Consider the following 15,092-nt stretch of genomic DNA (forward strand, 5'->3'; position numbering starts at 1 on the left):
AATATCTATAATCTCTACACTGAGAAAAATTTAACTCGCAAATCCTCTTATGTAAGGGTTATGAATATGTTATATATTACACATTACTGTATGTTTATGAAATATATACATGGACTGTACATAGTGCCTATGGTATGACTATACATATATAGAGAGTGCATATATATGACTGTAATTTTAAAAATTTTATTAGGGAATAATTGTTGAGCCCAAAAGGAGTGTGAAAGAATAGTTGGGTGGTGTGCATTGTTTCTTATCGCCTCAGATCACACCACCAACACCACCCTTGGAGCCATGCTTTTCTCTGCAGTAAGCAGAATGCACTTCACCAGGTAGGAAACACGTTCCCACGATGCCCTTCTCGAGTATAGTTTGTCAGGATTTCAGGACATGTCTAGTCCCAAAGCTGTACAAGTAATCCAGTCACTCCTCAGGCTGTGAAATTACCCTCTGGTGAACTCACCCTGGCTTGAAGGTTGGGTTGCCACAGGTCATTGTTAGTAGTTATTTGTCATTGGTCTTTTAGTGTATTATCTTTTTAGTGTAGATTTTGTACTTCGGGTCAATCCTGGCAGTGACATTGGCTGCTGTAATGAAGTTGTGTGGATATATTTTCTACTCCAGATTAGTGACATAACTGCATAGGCTTTCTTTGGGTTAAGAGTGACAAGTTAATCTTAGCAACTTTAAAATTATTTTCTGTTTGCTATTAGAAAGATTATATATTAGAAGGTATAAATGCCTCATTGGGAATGTTTTTGCTTATTCTTATTTTTCTTCCAATAAGTAAAATGCCATTACTGAGACTGATTTTCCATTAGTAAACATTTTAATCTGTGCATGCATATATCTCTCTAGAAAAAGAAAAACATCCATTCATGAGAGTCCGGGGATACATGAAAATAAAGCAAATGGGGAAAGACCCATTCACATTCCTCTAGAAGGTAACAATATTAATACTGAAAGGAGTATCAGCTAATATGTAGAGATAAAAATCAGTAGTGTTCTACCTACACTTCTTTCATTTAAAAGTAATATTTATGAAGAATTTGATAAAGGTAATCAGCCATGAAGTAATGATTCAAAGTACTTAGACTTCTAGAAGTATTTAGCTTGGAGTAAAAATGACTTAGCAATGGGTGTTCCCTTGGTTCTTGAGAATGCCACTGTGCCCCCAGATGTGAACACACAGCTCTGAAAAGCTAATCACATCTGCCATGTTGGTGGCTGTTTCTCTTAGAAATTCTTTCTGATATCTATATCCTCTTTCCAGATCTGCTGCTCCCTGGAATCATGTTCCTGGCTCCTGGTAGTCCCTGACTTTACCTGTCTGTTCCAGGAACTGGACCATTTGTTATGACCATTTGTTCTGGTGATTAGTTTGGACAACCAACCTTTATTCCACCCCCTCAGACAATATTCAACATGCTGTAATCATCATAGCGGTAAGTAAGTACTTATTTATTTCCTCATACACTGCTTTATTTTTAAACCTTTTCTTCACATGGGGTCTTTCTTGGATCAACAGAGGACACTTGGAAGCATTCCTCACATACATTGTGTTGGGTCATTCTTATCTTCATATCTTGTCTCAAATATAGGCGAAATCTATAGATGTCTAAACCTACCAGTGCTTCTTTTCATGTTTGATGCTTCCTTAAGAGGAGAATTAAGTGGAAAACAGGAATATCTATCACATAGTTAGAGACAAACTGTAAAGGGAAAATATTTCAGAGAGATATTAAATATGGGGTTAAATTCATCCTAGGTGTGAGACTGATACCTGATCTTTTCCCTAATCATATGGGTGGTGATGAATGGAGGCAGAGACAGACACATAACAAAGGAAATGAATGTCTTCAGAGGAAATATGAGAGCAATGTTGAGAAACAATTTGGGTTGGGTTGGGGAAGAGGCAAACCTGGAGACTGGAAAACTTCATAAATTTTGCCCTTCTCAAAATGATCCCTGAAATCAGCTCTGCATAAAATAGATATCAGAATAGGTTTTGAATTGCCCTTCTCGTTACATGCCTCTCCTGGACAAAATATTAATAATTGGAAGTTGATGGGACATGAAAATTTAGGTGGAAATCCCTAAGACAAAGTGTGTAATGCCAATAATCACTCTACAATGTGTTCCAGGTACCAAGTGATTCTTAATTCTCTTCTACCTCTCAGTGCCAACCTGCTTTTCCCCTAGTTTTTCTCATGTCATTAACTGGCACTTCTATTTATTCCAAGACTCAGGCTGAAAACTTCGTAGTCATTGTGATTCTTCTATTTCCTTCCCATTATAGGGTCAGCATAAATTGCAAATTTGTTTCCATAGCTGACAGGCCCTTCAGGATCTGGCTCCTGGTCAGTCCCCGACTTTGTCTTCTTCCATGCCCCCCTGCTCACCACACTCCAAAGCCATGGACTTTCTGCTGTTCTTGGAACACACGTATGTGCTACACCTCAAAGCCTTTGCACATGCACTTCTACGTCTGCGTTACTCTTTTCCTGGATATCTCTCTGGTTTACTTCAAGCAGGTCTCTGCCCACGTAGCACATCACAGAGGCCTTCCCTGGCTACTGTATCTTAATTAGCACTTCCTATTATGCTCTGTTTATTTTGCTTTTTTTTTTCATTATAGTATTTTTTATTACCTGATATGGAATAATATTGCATTCCATCATGTTATGTATTTACACAGGTATTGATGTATTGATCAATTGTGTCTCTCCCACTAAAATGTGTTATATCAACTTTTTATATCTATTATTTGTTTCTCTTTTGTAATCTCAAGATTCATTGAATGAATAAGTAAATAAACAAACAAGAGGATGATGTTCTTGGAAAGTAGCCATAATCTAGAACTATGTACATTAAAATGACTTTATGTTTCAGGCAAGGGTAAACAGCAGGTGACTGCATAATTTTCTCAGTGCTAGGTATGGAAGCCACTTACTGTTTAATGCTAGGTGCTGCCTGCTTTTCTTGGTCACCAAGGAAAGGTGTTACCATCTAGTGGGTCAGAGGTAAGAAACTGAATCCTGGTGCCTCCCCATAATCTGCCTGGGAAACCAGTCCCCATGCAGAAATAGATGACAATAAATCTAGGGAAGATCTTTTGCAACTTCTTGAATCACAGTTTTTTAATGAATTAGATTTCCAGGCAGATGTATTTCTAAGGAAACTTATATCACAAACACTTAAAAATAACAAAAATAAACCAAGCAGTGACAATGACTACATATTTCTGAGGAACTTGGGTGGGGGAAAGACATAAGTTTCAAGCCAGAGTTTCATGGTGACTAAGTAAGTATCCTATAACTTGATCTGACAACCCTCCTGAACTGTGGGGGTGGCTTGTGGGGACATGCTCCCAGTCTGGCTTACTTGGTACAATGGTATGAATACATTAACAATAGACAATATGGACAAATTATGTACTTGTATATGGTAAAACTATATGACCCTTATAAATAGAGAAGCTTCTCTTCTTTCTCAAGTAAAATACAGACTTGAAATAGACCAATAAATGTGATAAAATGAATCAACAAGTGTATGGTATGTAGCATTTGTGAGGCCATGACTGGTCAGACTCTTATTATAAAAGCATGGAAAATGTGAATTTCAAACTGGAGATGAATTTTGGAGACATGGAAGAGCTCAATCACAACAGAGACAAAATAATTAAAAAATATAATCCAAGAGGAAGAAAATGGAAATTTGAGCCAGTACCTGTTTTCTTATTTATAAAGGGGTCTTTTGCAGAAAATAAGACACTGCTGTTTTTTACTGCCTTGTTTTTGAAGTCCCCGTGTCCATCTAATCCTGTGAAACTCATACCCAACCTGCAGAGCAGTTCCTTGGCTCTGTGATGATGGAACTTTGCTCCTTGGAATGTCCTTCATCTCCTTTTGTTATCTGTTATTTCCATCTCAAGGCAGGCACCTCCCCAACCCTTCTACGAAAACAAGTGCTCTGTGTTCTTTTCTTCCATGGTGTTGTCACTTGTTTACACCATCACTGTGCCACATTGGCCCACTGTAGTGCTTTCAAGACCTGCTCTCCTGATAGCCTGTGACTTTTCATCAAGGCAGTATTATTGCCTTATTCATTCTGTCTTACTTTGACACAGAGTAGAATTTTTTTTTTTTAGCAGATTTCACCTTCTCTACCAGTATTTTCATGCTTCAGTTTAAAAAAAATTATTTGTATATTTATTTTTAAATTTTAGATTCAAGGAGTTCATGTGCATGTTTGTTACATGGGGTATATTGTATATGCTGATGTTTGGGCTTCTACTGACCCCATCACCCAATAGTGAATATAGCACCTGATAGGTAGTTTTTCAACCCTTGCTGCCTTTCTCTGTCCTCTTTTTGGAGTCTCCAGTTTCTATCATTTCCATTTTTGTGTCCACGGGTACTCAACATTTAGCTCCCACTTACAAATGAGAACATGTGGTATTTGGTTTTCTGTTTCTGCATGAATTCACTTAGAACGATGGCCTTCACCTGCATCCATGTTGCTGCAAAGGACATAATTTTTTTTCTTTTTATGGCTGTGTAGTAGTCCCTGGTGTCTATGTACCACATATTTGTTGCAATCCATTATTGATGGGCACCTGGGTTGATGCCATGTCTTTGCTATTATGAGCAGTGCTGTGGTAAATATACAAGTGCATGTGTCTTTTTGGTAGAACGTTTATTTCCATTTAGATATATGCCCAATAATGGGATTGCTGGGTTGAAGGGTAGTTCTATTTTAAGTTCTTTCGGAAATCTCCAAACTGCTTTCCATAGGTCGCTCTCCCAATTTTAAAGTAAACTGTGTCTCCACTAACATTTTGTTTGTATTTCTCCTCCTGCATTTGTCTTAGTCTGTGCTGCCTTAGAACTACCAGAATTTTTGTGGGGCCCTCCTGAGGGCAGGAGCTAAGTTTGATCTTGTATTCCCTAACATACCTAGCACAGGATGTGGTCCTTAGTGAATGCTCAGAAACAATTTCTACATTGTACTGAAGGTGCTATTGATGTAGTTCAAAACTTTTTTTTTTTTTACTTAGGTGAGAGATTCCCTGGCTGTGATGGTTGTTAATAATTGGTTTAGATATCAGAATTTGATGTCTAATTATTTCTTGAAGATTATATAATTAAAAATAGTATAAGTTCACATCTTTGAAAGGGGAAGAATGGACATCATGACCTTACAACTTAGCTTATTTTACATCCAGAATTTAGTAAATTTCCTCTACTTTCATATCTAATTTTCTTTCTTTTTCTTTTTTTTTTTTTTTGAGACGGAGTTTCGCTCTTGTTACCCAGGCTGGAGTGCAATGGCGCAATCTCGGCTCACCGCAACCTCCGCCCCCTGGGTTCAGGCAATTCTCCTGCCTCAGCCTCCTGAGTAGCTGGGATTACAGGCACGCACCACCGTGCCCAGCTAATTTTTTGTAATTTTTAGTAGAGACGGGGTTTCACCATGTTGACCAGGATGGTCTCGATCTGTTGACCTCATGATCCACCCGCCTCAGCCTCCCAAAGTGCTGGGATTACAGGCTTGAGCCACCGCGCACGGCCCCATATCTAATTTTCAAAAGGATATTTGTACTTTACCTTAATCAATAATTTCAAGCATGCTAATCTAAACATGTGTGTGAAGTTCTATAGAGAATGGAAATTCAGAAATACCAAAGGCTATTACAACCATAATAAGCTTGGCCACAAGATACCATAATACATTCAAAATCAAAATCCTGTAAGATCCAAAAGACTGAATTGCTAATAGTGGAATTTCAGGCACAGAGGAGGAAAAGGGTGGATTTCATGATAAGATTCGATCAGCCTTTCAAATCATACCACAAAGGATAAGCATCTTCTCATATGATGGTCTGGAAGGAAGACAGCCAATTACTCCATCCTTTCCTTACATGACTGAAATTAATTTTTTCAGAAAAAGGGGCTCATGATTAAACTATAAAAATGTAGAGTGATCGATGGAGTCTTTTCTGCATCCTTGCTTGCTCTATTGTTTTACTCACAGTAGGTCACCCAGTCAACCTTATTACATGGTTGTGTGATGGACTTTGTTCCTCTATATAAACAAATTTAATATTTTACTCTTTCCTTTATCTAAATGTTAGATATAATGTTATAGCAAGGCAACTTTTTTTCACTGGAAGCATATGAAATACAGGTTCTATGTGTTTGGTGCCAGTGGAGAATACCTTCCTATTTCTAATAAGATAAATAGTTCATTGGAGTTAAAGATAGTCTAGGAAAATCTCCCTTTGGGTATTCATTTTGAAAATCTTACTGAAACAATGTGGTTAAAAATTTTCACTTTATTTTGTAGAGCACATAAACATATTCCCCTCTTTTCCTCCAAGCCTTATTTGTCACATACTCTTTAGTATACTATTTGCATTGTTAGTGATATCTAATAGGCAATATCTAATATTTCTGTTAGTGATATCTAAGGCAATATTTAGTATTTCCTGCAGGGGAGAAACAAAATTGACTTTTTTTGTTAGTCTTTTCAAGTGGAAGCCTAAGAAATTTTGTTATTTGGGAATTTAATCAACTCTAAAGCAGATATTCCTCGAGGCCTGTTTTATTTTAAGGCTAGTATTTTTGTTTTTTGAAGATAGTGTGTTCTAAATTAGTTAGCTGGCAGAGAAGATATTATAAAAATGGACTCATTTTGGAGTTGCAATGGGAAGTCCTCATTCTATAGATGGCCCTGTTTATTAATCAATCCAAGTTCTGTATTATTACTATGAAAAGGATTGTGTTTCTTCAGAATTATGCCAACTTGTAACAGCAATGCCTTTCTATGAGGAACATGCCATAAAATGAAACTCCTCTAGAGAGAGCATAAGGGTGCTGATGCTGGGTTGTTCTATATCTTCCAGGAAAGCTCAAGAAATATATGCTTCTCTGAAGGTCATATGCCTCATTGCTCTTGGAGGATAGTTTTACTTCAAGTTCATGTTCTCTTTTACGAAAGTTACATTTATTGGTCTTAGATTATGTGTCAAGAAGGATGGGAAGGAAAATTAAAATGCAAGCTCCAAGAGGGTACATGCTTTTGTTCATTATTGTTTTCCACATGTCTAGCATAGCTTGAGGCATAAATAGTAATTGAATAAATGCTTATGGAATGAATAAAACCAGTGGTTTCTATGGTCATAATCTCATTCTTTATACAGGAGATTCTTTATGTTCATAATCTCATTCTTAATTACTTCACAAAATCACAAGGATTAAGAATAAGAGTTTTGGCATCAAACAGGCCTGGATTAACTGTTGACTTTGGTTAAGTTACTAAATATTCCTTTAAATCTCAATCTCTTCATCTGAAAAGGTGAAAAATGGGGTTGTGTGTGTGAAGTGCTCTGAAGTATTTGGTGCATAATAAACTCATGATAGATGGGCTTTATTATGAGGAGTAGATTTTATAGCACATTTGTTATACATATGAAAATCTACTTCAACTAAATAAAAAGTATCTAAATAAGGTGAGAGTTTTTTCTTTTCTTCTTATTTACTCTGTTACCTAAAAGTGGGCAGTTCTCACCTGAATACTTCTCTGTGTATGTCTGGATAACTAAGTAAGGGTCTCGTCTGAGGATTATATATACTGTATAAGGCGCAGAAGTGCTTCCTGGAAAGCAGAAGTGAATCTGAGGCATATTGTCTTGGTCAAAGTCAAAGGCAAAATGTCAGAGTGTGGTTTCCAGTTGCTCAGTCAGCTCCCAGATTGAGTGCTAGATTAAACCCTTAAATAAATGTGAGGAAATACTACTAAAAGCTAAAAGCAAACATTAAAAACACTCTCTTGCCAAAATCTCCACTAGTCTTTAAAAATTTAAGACACCTCCAACATCATTGGTTCTAGCAGTGTCTGCAGCTGGGGAGATGAGAGTATGATTTGGGGAAATGGCACATCAGAACACAAGATGCCTGGCCAGCCTGAAACAGCAACCCCAGTGGAGATATCTTCAGTCTCCCCAGAAGCACTGTCAGCGTGGCCACTCCTATTTGTGTATCACCAATGGCATTGATGGCCCAAGTATTATCATGACAGTGATATGGTACAACAAAAGAAAGAAATCTGGGTTGCCAGCAACACGGTAACCAAGAAAACTAGTTCAGATGTACTAATATTAGGAACTTGTTAGAAATGGCACCTAACAAGTTTCTAGATATATTTGTGAAAACTTTGAGGAAAAATTCAAGTTCCTGCATGATTGCAAGTAAATTCAGATAAAATACAGTTTTGAAATTGTTAGTGTGCCCTTAGTTTTTGCTGGTAGACTGTGAAGTATGGTTTACTTTGAGAGGAAGTAAGTCAATGTAAATCACCTTCAGATGATCTTGACTTGATAAATATTCAGTGTTGTATAATTTCTGTGTGTCCAAAGAAAGTGCATGATTATCATCCCTGAACAAAAATTGCTTTGGAAGGAAACAAGATTAATATTTCAATGTTTTTAAAAAACAAATTTCTCATTTTGTTCTTTGGAATCAATTATAAGATTCCTACTGAGATTTATTCTATAAAAATCTAATTGTCATGATCCCTAGTTTTAGAGGGAGAAAAGGAATTATGAGTCACCTACAATTAGTGTTGCCCTATATTCTCTTTGGGATCATCTTTATTAAATGATACTCATGAAGTAGTGGTAAATTAAAATACTTCTGCAGGAAGTGAAAAAATAATGCTGCATATTCCAAAGATGAGGACATTAGTTTATAAATTGGTAGTTTAGGAGTTTGGATGAAAACAGTAAAACTGACTATGCTTAGTAGATAGAAAGTTTGTTTTTCTGAAGATATAATGTAGGTCATAGAATTGATAGAAAAATCTCGATACTACTCCTATGATCCTCTTGATAGAACATTATCCTGTATCAGTTAACTATTGCTCTGTAAAAGCCATCTAAAACTTAATGATTTAAAAAACAGGTGTTTTGTAATTGATCATGAGATTATAAGTCAGATGGATAACTTTCTGATCTGCTCCAGATCTGGCTGATCTTAGCTAGGCTCACTCATGCATTTTTTTGTCAGCTGGGACATGTGACATTAGCTAACTGGCTAATGTCTGTAGTGATGGTGATAACTCAGCCATCTGTCTTTCCAGTGAGCTAACCTAAGCTTTTCCTTATAGTAGCTATATACATATATAGTTCTTATGGTAGGATATACATCTGTATGTATGTAGCTACTGTAAGACTACTGTGTATATACACACACACACAGAGACACTAACACACATACACATGTATATAAACTCTTGAGGCCTAGGTTCAAGATTGGCATGTCATCACTTCTGCCAGTTTGCTAAATCAAGTCAATAGAGAAAATAAAGTCTGCCCCTTGTTGGGAGAGGCTCAAAGCCACATTGAGAAGTGAGGGGATGAAGAAGATGGTGCCAGGGAAAGAATTGGGAACATTCTATTAAAGCCCACATTTAGCTCCCTAATTCCAGGATCCCCAGAAGCTTCCATCAATCATGACATCAAACTTGAATTCCAGAATCGAATGATCTTAATCATGTTCAGATATGGTTCCTTAGATATAGCTCCTTTTGATTCAGAAATGTATAAATTAAAAAGCAAGTTGGCTCTCTCCCCTACAGCCAACAGACAATTGTGAGACAGGGACAAGATAACTGCAAACAACACTTCCATCAAAAAGAGGAAGCATGGGAGTCACCGTTTTGTAGCAGCTATGAAATCCAGCTGGGAACTTCGCAGGTCCTTGTGTATCAGGAGCTGAGAATGGCCCTTAATTGGACCTGGGTTCTTTTCCCTGGGAACATCTTCTCAGCCCACTTATCTCTACTGCTTCTTAGAAGCGGTTGGTTGCAGTCCAGTGGTTTTTCTTACTCTTTACCCTGTCATCCTTCCTTGTCCATCACCTCCTTGGCTGCTTCTGAAGAAACAGCTTATTTTTGCAAGCCAATATGATTTTTGAAACTGATTCTTTCCCGTAGAAAGTTGAAGGCCAAAACCCTTTTGCAGTTTGAACAATTTCAGTTCCTTTTAGTCCAAGCTGGTGGTATTTTCACATGTGTACTTCCTGAAACAATCTTCCTATGAATTGAATAAAAATCCATTCCTTCTGACCAAAAAATAAGCATGCCTCTTTTGAGTTACCGCTACTTTGGGATGACTTCTGTGGAACCACAGTCTCAAGATTCCTAATATCCTTTTGCCTAAATTAGAAAACTGATCAGGTACCACCTTAATTCTTTTTGAGGTTTTAATTCTTTTTTAATCTTTGTCCTCAGCCTGGAGACACTGGTAATGAGAAGTTCTATTTTCCAACTTACCAAGTTATGGCTCATTATATTCTCTTCAAATTCTGCTTTCAAATTTGTCAATTATTTCTTTATATTATATACAAAGATAATATATAATATCACACACAGCTAGAACACTTTTAACGTTATTTTCCTGGAGACTTCTTTAGTCAAATCTGAAAGTTCACTAGATACACTTTTTGTCCTTCAAGGAAGGCAGGTGACTGTTCTGTCACCTGTTTCACTACTCCATAATACAGGCCACTGTATTTTCACCCTCTAATATTATTTTCTCACCATTTTTCTGACTTTTGCTTACAGTTTGCTCTCTATTTTCCAGCCACTGCTTCTTATGCAGTCCCCACACCAATGGTGTCTTATGTGTTCCTTAGGTAGCATCCCCTTTCAGGCATCAATTTCTGCATTCTTTAGATATTGCTGCATAATAAATCACTCCAAAAATAGTACAAAAAGCCCTGGAATTTTATTATTGGTCACAAGCCTATGGATCTGCTTGGCACTTTTGATCTTGGATGGCCTCGTGCACACGTGTATCATTCAGTGGAATGGCTGAGTGAAATAGGATGTCTGGAGGTTGGCTGCTTTTAGTTGATGAGGGTGGCTTATTATTCAGCAGATTAGTCTGGAATTATTCTCATGATGTGGGACAGAGTTTCAGGAGAGAGAAAGTAGAAATGTGAAAGGCTTTGGGATGTCCAGGCTTGGAAGTGACCCACAGCCGCTTTGGTCCATTCCAAGGGCCACATTGAATCATAGGGCCAAACTAGATTCAGGTGGGGAAATAGATTTTGCTGCTTGATGAAAGAGACTTAAAAGTCACATTGTGGAGGCATTAGTAAAGGAAAGGGGGAAGAATTAAGGCCATTTTGACATTAATTCTGGCTTTTGGGGTTCTATGGAGTCAATTCTATTACGTTGTTGGCTGATTCCTGGCTCTTCCTATCTTCTCTTGGAGGGAGTACAGTAATGCTCAATGCACGCGTTGGAGTATGGCAGCATATGGGTTCATTGCCTGCCACTGACAGTAGTAGATAACTCCTAAAATACAGTTTATCTCCATTGTTATAGCTAATGGTACAGATCTTTGGGATTGGAGGACATCCTTGAAGTGCTTTGTCAACCCTACAACTTACTCCAAAAAATTACCTGCCCAGTAAATTTAACCCAAGATATGGTCAGGCATAACGCCTTCAGGGGTTTTAGGGAGAATGTGGGCCAGCTTTCATAGAATTACTGTTTTAGCGGTACAGTACTACTCCCTTAACTGTGGTTTCACTTTCTGTGATTTCACCCACCCATGGTCAGCTGCTATCTGAAAATAGGTATGGTACAATAAGATAATCGAGAGAGAGAGAGAGAGCAACTACATTTGTGTAACATTTATTATAATATATTATTACACTTATTCTAGTTTATTATTTGTTATTATTAATCTCTTACTATGCCTAATCTTAAACTTTATCATAGGCATGCGTGGATTTAGGAAAAAGGACAGAATATATGCGGTTTTGAGGGACTGTGTTAACTTCTCTTCCTGGGTCCACAAGGGGTGTGATTTCAAAGGCACGAACTTCCCAGTGCCATGCCTCCATCCACCTCCCCATCTGGGAACCTAGAGTTCTTTGTCTAACTTTCCCAAGCATGGGCTAGGTAAAATGTCAGGCCTTTGTTTCAAAAGCCCACCAAAAGCCCAGGAAGGATAGGCTCTGTTGTTTGCCCAAGCAACCAATCTGGGATTAGAGTCAAAGATCAATCACTCCAGAGAAAGTTTGAAAGAACTCCTCTCATTGGACAAGAACATGAATAGAGTGGGAATAACTTCAAAGTTAAAACTCTACTGCCCCTTCCTTACCTCAGGGACTCCTTCTTTGGATCCCCTCTGAGGGCAACATGGGAGCTGTCTTTCCCTCTCTACCTGTGTGGATTTCCCTCTCTGGGATCCCCTTCCACAACAGCATGGGAGCGCTCTCTACTTCTCTTTCTCTTTCTCTCTCTCTCTCTGCCCAATAAATCACTACCTGTAAAACTTTTTGGGTTCGTGATATTTATAGGAACAGTGAGCCCACCGCATCTCCAGGGCCTCTTCCCCCATTCCTGGGGCAGGAGAGCCAAGAACCTAGGCCACCCGATTATAGTTTGCACTATCTGTGGTCTTAGGTATCCACTGGGGGTCTCAGGAAGCATTCCCATGGATAAGGGGGTACGACCACTGTATTGTATTTTGGCATATTAATTTAAGATTTCTTTCCCTTGTTCCTACTACTCGCCTTCCTTATTCCTTTCTCCTCAGCTTTCTGTATGAGCTACCTTCAGGGTGAGGAATTATTCTGAGTAAGAAAAGAGTAAAATTGCTAGCATTTGAACTTCTAGGAACACATTTGTATATCATCAAAAGCCATGATTCTGGCATAAACAAGAGGTTAGTCTGAATAGTTGGGCAGATTGTTCTGCCTTTGGGAATAAAGATAAATCAGTTGACCTAGAGTAGGAGTGAAAAAACAAAAGAGAAGAATAAAATTGGTTGTTGTGAGTCCCTGAAAAAGGAATATGCCCCTGGCTTGTCTTTGGGGTTGAAGTCCTTTGTGTTAGGTGACAACTGAAATGTAAAACAAGTTTGGGGCTCTTCAAGAAGAGGTATCTATAACTTCCTCCCCAGGATGCAATCAGGAGAAATTACAGGTCTCTCTGAGAAACCCTGGGTATAGCATGGAGCCAGAGCAGGAGTATGGCCCTAGTTTACAGAGACGTGTAATCTGATGAGTTGTATATCTCACTGTAGGGTAAAAAAGGCAGCTGGGAGTGTCTGAGGTTCCCTAGTGATAGCTTAAAGAGCTGGCTGACTTGCAGCCATCTTGCAGTGTTGGTCATGCTGGACAAAGAATACATGGACTGGGAGAATAGAGGCCTTGAAAGGGTACCAGATGGCCATAGCAGGTTGCATTAGCGTCAGTGGGGACCCTGTGGTACGAGCAGAACTGTGGTACTCTCCCTTGTGAAATTAAGAAAGCAGCCCCTCTCCCTGAGCTATCTCTGGGAGAATTCTGTTTACCTAAATGAGACTGAGTAAAATCCAGAAAAGACAGCGTTTACTTTGAACTGAGAGGATCAATGTTTTATCATCAGTAAAAATGGGGCTTGAGAGTTAAGTACACTTATAGAAATACTTTAGTTCATTGATTCCAAGACACACATTTTTTCACATCTTAACATATCTGAAATTGAGATAAAGCTCAAAAATCCATGGCATATCATAGTTTAGTTGGCAATGATTTCTCTTTCTTAATAGAACACAAAGTAAGACTGCATCTTACAAATGATGGTGTCTTAAATTCAATGAAATACAGTATAATGGAATTTATATCTTTGCATACTTGGGATTTGTAAATCTCACTTTTTGCCTGTGAAAATGCTAGTAATTCAAGACCCGTAGCGCAGCTATTCTTGGCATTCCTAACTCTTCTTTTATTCACAATGACACCTTTACTTATAGTCCCACAGGTCTAGGGGATGACAGCTTAAAGTTGTGGGGGCATCTATGATGGGAGGAGCTGGTCACAGCTGCTTGGAGCTGAATGCCAATTGGGGCTAGGGCAGCAATGGCATAGGGGTCACAGGTCTACTTCTGATCTATCGTTAACATTTTTGCATGTTGTCAAAATTTATTGAGGGACCCTTTGAGATTCACCTGCACAAGCAGTTCTTCCTCACATTGCTAATTGCCATGGAGCCTCCCTTTCAACACTATGAGGAATCCCAGGATGCTCAGACCCTTGAACACTCCCGTGAAAATCTGCCTGAAAGCCAGTATCCTGTGGGCTGTGGCAGTGGAATGAAATCTTCTTAGCTTTCCCCATGCACAATTGTTAAAGACAGGGCTCTCCGAGACTAAATAATCTGACTGCCTTTCTCATTCTCTAGAATGAATGGACTATTCTCTGATATAGTCCACTGCTATAGCGATTCCATTGTAAGTTAAACACACAATTCAATTTTTTTTTCCTGGCATTTGCCCTACATGCAAATTTCTGAACTTTGGCACCTAGTATCATGATCTTAAGCTGGTCCAACCAATCTGTGGACCCTATGTCACTCAAATACTGCCTCCTCAAGCCTGTCTATAAAATCTGGTGCACTCAGCTGCAGGCTGGAATTCCCAATCCACTGCCTCTCTCTCTCACAAGAGAGAGAACCATTCTCCTTTCTCTTTCTTTTGACTGTTAAGCCTCTGCTCCTAAACTCACTCTGTGTGTGTGTTCATGTCCTTAGTTTTCTTGGTCCGAAATGATGAACCTCGGGTATTTACCCCAGACAAGGACGTTGCTTCACTACTCTCTTTCAGTTTGGTCATGTACATTATTAACATATTAAAACTCTGAGAATCCTTCCTAAAACATTTATTAACAGTGTTTGTCAGATTTATTTTTAAGACTGCTCTCTTTCCTTGTGTAACATCCTCTAACATCACACCAGATGGTACTGTTCCAGGGAGCACTGTATGGGAGAAGCAGTTTTTATAAATGATTATTATTTACATAATACAATACTTGGCACCATTAATCATATTTTGCAGAGTTTTTAATAAAGGTAAATATTCTTATAGTATATATAACTTGACCAAATTTTGTAAAATATATTTTTTACTATGTATTATATGTATTCTATTCACTGAAGACAGTTTGTAAATATATTCTGATAGCAACATATGTTAGTAGAGTTATGATAATTTTAATTTTAATAATCCATCATTTCATAATTTTCTTAATTGG

At 38.2% G+C, this 15,092-nt stretch overlaps 1 long non-coding RNA gene across 1 annotated transcript in view; it reads left to right on the top strand.

The window, feature by feature from the left end:
- The first annotated feature begins 743 nt into the window (after nucleotides 1-743).
- The window catches only part of LOC144582199 (uncharacterized), a 314,333-nt gene continuing 299,984 nt past the window's right edge, over nucleotides 744-15,092 (top strand). Inside the window, exons 1-2 of the long non-coding RNA XR_013534517.1 lie at nucleotides 744-944; nucleotides 1,274-1,445. This is a non-coding gene — a long non-coding RNA (uncharacterized LOC144582199). The remainder of the gene's footprint in view (nucleotides 945-1,273; nucleotides 1,446-15,092) is intronic.

This window comes from Callithrix jacchus, chromosome 4, assembly GCF_049354715.1.
Source record: "Callithrix jacchus isolate 240 chromosome 4, calJac240_pri, whole genome shotgun sequence".
Classification (NCBI taxonomy): Eukaryota; Metazoa; Chordata; class Mammalia; order Primates; family Cebidae; genus Callithrix; species Callithrix jacchus.